Here is a 7474-nt window from a genome sequence, read left to right as displayed (position 1 = left end):
TCGTCCTTCATCAAACATATTAACACGCTCACTTAGAAGGTTAACTTTTGGAGCAGGAAAAGAACATGCTTTCATGTGGATGTTAACACTCACAATTTCATTAAATATTTTTCCTTGGCTGGAACATTTAGAGCAAATATGAAAGTGTAGATTTGCTTGAGATGAAGTAGAAGCCGTAGTCAGCATTAAAGCTGCATGTTGGGTAACAGTTAATAAAACAGGACTGTCAAATGTTTAAGGATTGGCTCCAAGTTCAGAAGGGCAGAATTCGTCTTGCTGCAGTCGTGTGGAATGTGCTCGTGCATCTTAGGGTGAATAAAGGGCGGAAGATTCGTGAAGGTCTTTTTTTAATGCCATTTAGTCAATTCGTCTGCTAATTAAGTAGACCTCTTTCATTCAAATACAACAACATGTATTTTTCTTTGGATAATTACAGTACTTCAGTTATGCTTTGGCCAATGTGATCAAAAGTCAATCATATTTGTTGGAAAAATTCTCTCCAGTATGCAGTAGTTTATAGAAAGGTTTCTCACATAATTAGACACTGTAAGAATGATTTGTTTATGTGCAAGGCATTCTTTGCAAATTATTGTAATGAGTGATTTATGTGTTGTAATTATGTATGCTAAACAAATAATATTAATCTAAACACTAATGCACACTCAGGGAGACACTGAGACAAAGGATTTTTTCTTTTTTACACAATCTGAATTTGTTTCATCAAACCCATAGGTGGTTATTGATTCTATAAATAAATCAGTATTATTACTATCCAACCAATATCTTTAATTAGGTGTAAGTTATCCTAGAATGATTATTTTTACTGTAAGCAACTGAAGGAATTCAATTTGTATTGCCTCCAAAAGGTCTGGAGTGTAATTTACTTTTAAGCCACTGCAAACAAATGAACAGCAGTAAAATATGTAAAATATTTGTTGGCTAACAAAGACAGGGTCAGAGGCTATAGAAGGCCACTGAATCAATGCAAGCTTATAGCTAAAGTCAGTGTATCATGAAATAACACTATCATCGTTGAAGTGTGCAGCAAAGATTGTAAAATCATTGCACACCGAATACTAATTGACGCTGGTGCTAACACAACAACAGACGTGTCCAGCCTGGTCCGCCAATATTATTGACCTCTAAAAGTTATCCACGGTCACCAAGGAAATCACAGAGCTATTCACCAGAAAGAACAAATGTGCCTTTTATGAGGCAAGAAACTGTTCTTCCTCAAATAAAGTAAAAATGTACTCCACCAACCTCATTATGAGGCAGTAAAACAAATTGTTTGACCACACAGTAAACAAAGGTCATAAAGATTTGTCATTAAAAACATGAAAGAATGGTAGATTACACAAATGTAATTTAAAAGAAAAACAATAATAGTTGGCTATTATAATAATATAATACTTACATATCAAAACAGTAACTTAGTGCTAAGTAAGAACAGCTTATGCACATACTAATAATAATAATTTTCGGTGGTAAAAGTTTGAATTTCAAAGTATGAGTGAGTTAAAATGCTGCCAACATATTGTCATGCCAGTCATTTAACAATGGTTTTATTTGATTTAATATTACAGTATTTCTGATGTTCCTCCAGCATGCCCACTAGATTAAACATAATATTTTGGGGGGGACATATTGTATGGTTCATACACAAGTTGAGCAGAATGAAACAGAAATGTAGCAGAAGCAGAAATTTTCCACGGAGGGTTTGTGTCGTAGGCGCAGTCTGGACAGGTGCACGACACCTCAACTAGCAACACCATCACAAGCTCAGATGCACATCAGCTTTCATAAGAAACCGAGTCTGTAAAGTGTTATTAGCTACTGCAAAGACAAAACCACTGATTTTCATTTCTGTTCTAATTGGTGGTTAAAATGTTTTTTCCAGGTCAATAGGGGAGCAAAACCACCCATGTTCCATATTTTTAGAATGTTTTGCCCACCTACACTGTTCAAAAAAGAAGCTTGGGCGGAACTCCCTTTTAATGTTATCAGAACTGAAAAGCATCTCCACACATCACTGATGCCGCTTTTCTTATCGGCCCTCCACGAGCATTCCAGTCAAAGGCAGACATTTGACCTGGTGGCAGCGTAAGGCTTTAAAACAAGTTGTGACCTGCTCTTTGTCCTTCCCAAACAGTACTGTAGGTAGTGCCTACCTCTGCTACACACGTTTCTTCCAGGGGGAACACGCACCAAAAAACAGACATGTCATGTAACAGTCAGCCTTATCTTTATCTGTGTTTTACTGTTTTGATGAATGTTCGGATGTTTTTCTACAGCACCCAGTGAGGTAAGTAGCCCACACACACGCATGCAGTGACATAGCAAAGGGACTATGGGACAGGTTAGGCCAGTTTTTGTGTGTGTGTGTGGTTTTTTTTTTTCCACCAGGCTTCGACTAAACAAGAGCTGCTTGCTTTGGAGCGGCTTGCACTATCGCCTCCCACTTCACACAGACCTGCTGGGAATCCCAGCATCCCGGCAACAGCAGTTCTCACAGGTTACCTTTGTGTCCCCTTATCAGCAGGCAAAAGTTGTCCAACAGGGCAATGCTGCTCAAGAATGTGAGTGTTACTCGTAAACTAGAGGAAATGGTAGTTAGGAATAGCAACAATCAGAAGCTCGTTCAGGTTAGAAAAATGCAACAGTTAAAGTACAATATAATGATAATTAAAAGTGAAATAATTATTTGGGGGATGCTAACTTTACTCTTTATTGAAAGCGAATATATCTAAAATACTGTTTCTAAATGATGTCGTGCAAGTTTCATGTCTGATTTGTTCTTTTTTGTCTCCGAGCTTTTCTCACTCTCATTTAACATATTTTGTGCTGTGGTAACAGAGGTAAGCCTCTGGTCCAGAGTCACTACTTTTGCCTGTAGGTCACTCCGAAATATTTTTGTGAACAATTCAAACATGTCAAAACTACAAACCACCTATAATAAAACATGTTACTTCCATTTTTTTCCTTTACAGGATATTATCACCTCTTTAATGTGATTATCCATCCATCCATCCATTTTCTGAGCTGCTTCTCCTCACTAGGGTCGCGGGCGTGCTGGAGCCTATCCCAGCTGTCATCGGGCAGGAGGCGGGGTACACCCTGAACTGGTTGCCAGCCAATCGCAAGGCACATATAAACAAACAACATTCGCACTCACACCTACGGGCAATTTAGAGTCCCCAATTAATGCATGTTTTTGGGATGTGGGAGGAAACCGGAGCGCCCGGAGAAAACCCACGCAGGCACGGGGAGAACATGCAAACTCCACACAGGCGGGACCGGGGATTGAACCCCGCTCCTCATAACTGTGAGGCTAACGCTCTAACCAGTCGTCCACCGTGCCGCCCTTTAATGTGATTAAATAAAACAATAATTTTAAATATGTACCGTATTTAAGATACTGGGGGTTTACGACAGAGTTCCATTCCCGCCGCAGTGACGTAACCCGAATGTGTATGTAAATCAGAATACTAGTGAAATGAAAAAGCACTGATTTGACCCTGCACTGATTTGACACTGTTGGAATACACCTACATACAACAAAAGTAAGCAAACCTGTCACTCAGGACAAGCAAAAAAAACATTCAAAGAAAAGGGTGAACAGAAAGAATGTGATAGTGGGAGGGAATGTGTATCTGAAACATAACAAAAGTAGTTCACATCACTTAATGCATTTGTTGTCAAATGATACCAACCTTGGTATGTCCAAACTGAGATTAATTTGTGTTTGGAAAAGAAAGCTATTATATAGCTTCTTTAATTTTCTGATATAGAATAGGCTAAATATTACATTAAAAAATGTTAATATGAAGCACTGAAGTTCTTACTGCACCTGGCTGTTCTTTATTTATTCCATACACATGTCAAATGTTGAGTGTTTGTAGCACACAATTCTTTACTTGCATAAACATATTAATGCAAGCTAACCAAATATAGTAAAAGTTATTTTCTTATGTCATTGTCAATTATTTAATTTGATTTAATTCCAGGTCTCTCCAGGTACTCCGGTTTCCTTGCACATCCCAAAAACATGCATGGTAGGTTAATTGAAATCTCTAAATTGCCACTAGGTGTGAATGTGAGTGTGAATGGCTGTTGGTTTGTATGTGCCCTGCAATTGGCTGGCGACCAGTTCCGGGTGTACCCTGCCTCTCGCCCAGAGTTAGTTGGGTTAGGCTCCAACATGCCCGCGACCCTAGTGAGGAGAAGCGGTACGGAAAATGGATGGATAGATTAGTTTATTAGTCCAACAATGGGGAAATTTGCATCATTTCAGCAGTAATAGTTGTTACCGGAAACAAAAAAGAAAAAGGAATAGCAAGCAAGGAGGACACAGAAATGTACGCTACCTACTGTATGTGCTCAAGTTCATCAACACAACATACATGAAACTGCACACAGTGCAGAGGCGACAGGTTCACAGAGTGCCTCACAAAAAAACAAGTCTGGTGTCAGTGCTGCCAGCCACGACTCCGTAAACAGCAGTCGTTCTCATGTCAGCGCTCGTCTGTCAATCTTATTGGGGACAAATCTAACATTCCCCAGACACGAGGACGGGTTGACATCGTCTCCTCCTTGCTCGATGCTGTAAAGGATAGCTTTGCGTATCGCTCGTCAAGTCAAGTTTATTTGTATAGCCCTTAATCACAAAAGAGTCTCAAAGGGCTTCGCAGGGCCACAGTTGGCAACGATTGTCGACATTCCCTAATGTAAACCCCCCAATTGGGCAAGGAACAACTCAAAACCCCATTTTGGGAAAAAGGAAACCTTGAGAAGGGACTGCAGATTGTCCTATTGTGTGTGTGTGTGTGTGTGTGTTTGGGGGTGTCTAGAAACGCCCCTGGTTGGGACTGTCGTAAACCAAGAATCCCCTGCAAGTTACCTGCTTCCATGATATTTCTCTGGGTACTCCAGCTTTAATTCCAATTCTAAAAAAATGCAAATGAGGGTCACTGTAAACTTGAAATTAGCCTCTTGGTGGGTCAGCTTGGAGAGGCTCCAGCGCACTTGCAACCCTAATGTGGATAAGAGGGATGAATGCATGAATTGAGTTACATTTTTTTTCTCCCTCCTGTGGTTGCTCACAAATATTGTCGAATATTGTTGTACTGCTATAAAAATGGGTGCACATAATTGGTGCACAGATGCGCATGCGGAACAAAAATATTAAAAGCAGACACAATTCGTCAGTGCACTTTTGCACACCACAGCATTTTCTTTTTTTTTTTTTCTAGGACGGAGGGGGAGCACAGCAGTAGACAGGACTCGAGTAGCGTTGTCATTCACGAACAACTAGTTCAAACGAATCAGTCTTTTGAGTGAACTTACTGAATAGAATCACATCATGAACTGATTCGTTCTTTCCTCAGCTCAGCTGCAAGCCTGTGGTGCACAAGAAAGTTTTCCACACAGGGGGCAACGGTGTCTGAGTGTGTGCATCGACTGCCGACGAGGCCGCGGGCTCCGTGGGGCGTGGGCGTCTCAGTCTTGCTGCACAGCAGTTACGACCGTCCGTCAAAATATGTCTTTACGTGAAACCGGACCGTGATGCAAAAAGATTGGGGACCGCTGCCCGAGTCAAATGCGCCAAAGCGGTTGATCGCGCAGTGGGTAGGCACAACCGCAGTCCCCTACTTTTCCATAAATTTGAAATAAATAACATGAAAATTTCCTTGTGGGATTATAAAATAAGTAGCTATCTATAATTTCATGTACTGTATATGCAGAATGCAAGGTATAAAATAATATACAATGTGTCTAAATGAATGCCTGTTGCAACAAGTATGGGCGTATATACAGGCTGTTTACCAGATGTGAACTAAAAAAGTAAAAATAAAAAAGTTGTATTCCTTTATTTGTACAGAAAAATAGTAAAGATAGGATTTGTCTACAAGTTCTTCCAGTGAGCACCCCTGACTATAACTATTGATAACGTTTTTGTTGTATGCATCTATTTTCAAGTCCCAGTCTATGTATGTTGTTTGTGCTTTTTTGCTTTTTTTCCCCCTTTGCTCCCGTCACCAAAGTGCTTGCTGTCGGGGGTCTAGTTAGTTTTCTTTAAAGTGGACATGTTTTGCCATACCAATTTTTTCTAGTATTTATGATGTAATATTGCCTTGATGGTGCCTCACTAAACATGTAAAATATGAATTGAAATTTTCCACTTAGTCACAGATTTTTTTCTGCATATAGGCCTGAAATCAAGCCTTTTGTGGACACTTGTATGACAAAACCAAGGTGTTTTTTTAAATGAAATTGACACTTTTATTTAAAGCCCTTATTGTGTATGAGGAGCTAAGTACTCGACTTGATCTTGTTGAATTGGCCCACTGGATGGGAATTTTAGAAAAAAACTAAAATGAATCTTAAAGTTTTGAAAAAGTGGTGTAATGGGACCGCTAATAGTAAATTCAATCTTGTGTCCTATCAATCATGTCTTGTTCAAACCAGACAAATGAAGACGAACAGCTTTACACATACAGACACACCTGTCGTGTGTGCCATCAACACGTCTCTCTCCAGAGTGAGCAGACATAAAGCCAGCCAACCTGTTGGAGTGAATAGACTGTGGACATCTGAGAGCACCTTCTGTCAGGGAAACAGCTAGTCTGCTGGTGGGAAGGTGGCTCTGACAGAAAAACACAAACCTCTGAAATCAACATTCTTCTGTGGTCATTTTCAAGCTACGCAACCTATGACAGAGGAGTTTGAAATGCCAGGTAGGGAGATGGTCATTGATGCTAATGTATGTTTACATGTTGTTGTTTTTTTAACCTCGGTTCTAACTCAGTGCACAACTCCTATTACTATTGTAACAATGATATTATATTGTAATCTACAAAAGCAATATGTGTAAGCACTGATCTCAAGTTAAATATAAGGAGACAAGTTGTACATTTACAATAAGTAAAGAATCAGAATCAGAATCAGAATCGTCTTTATTTGCCAAGTATGTCCAAAACACACAAGGAATTTGTGATGCACAATGTTAGTCTGCAAGCCCTTCCGTTCAAATACAAGGGGTCCTTGGTTTACAAAAAATACCTTTCTTTCTTACTGACACACATGATGATTCGCTGATGCGTCAATCTGCAGTGTAGTGGCAACTACTGGTGAGGTGGAATTACTCGATGTCAGACTTTTTTTTTGCCTAAAGTATCGGTGGCTGGTATCTGCATTCACGAGTACCCGATACACTGAAATAAGGCCAGTATCGGCCTGATACCGATACCTGGTATCAGACCTCGCCCATCCCTAGTTTACCATTATAACGGCCCTCTGAGGTAAACCATAACTATGATCTGGCCCGCAACAAAAAATGAGTTTGACACCCTTGATCTAGAGAGTCCATATTTCATAAACAAGTTGTCTTTCTGTGTTTTTTTGCTGAGGAAAATTAATCTGGCAGGCATTTCCAACAATATCAATCTGTTTTGGAGCAATTGGTAAATTGACT

At 39.9% G+C, this 7474-nt stretch overlaps 1 long non-coding RNA gene across 1 annotated transcript; it reads left to right on the top strand.

The window, feature by feature from the left end:
- The first annotated feature begins 2189 nt into the window (after positions 1-2189).
- LOC133481205 (uncharacterized) lies at positions 2190-6893 on the top strand. Its single transcript, XR_009789474.1, has 3 exons — positions 2190-2305; positions 2407-2579; positions 6469-6893. It is a non-coding gene; the product is annotated as an uncharacterized LOC133481205 (long non-coding RNA).
- The last annotated feature ends 581 nt before the right edge of the window (positions 6894-7474 follow it).

Source organism: Phyllopteryx taeniolatus, chromosome 7 (assembly GCF_024500385.1).
Source record: "Phyllopteryx taeniolatus isolate TA_2022b chromosome 7, UOR_Ptae_1.2, whole genome shotgun sequence".
NCBI lineage: Eukaryota > Metazoa > Chordata > Actinopteri > Syngnathiformes > Syngnathidae > Phyllopteryx > Phyllopteryx taeniolatus.
This window is presented reverse-complemented; position numbering and strand designations above follow the sequence as displayed.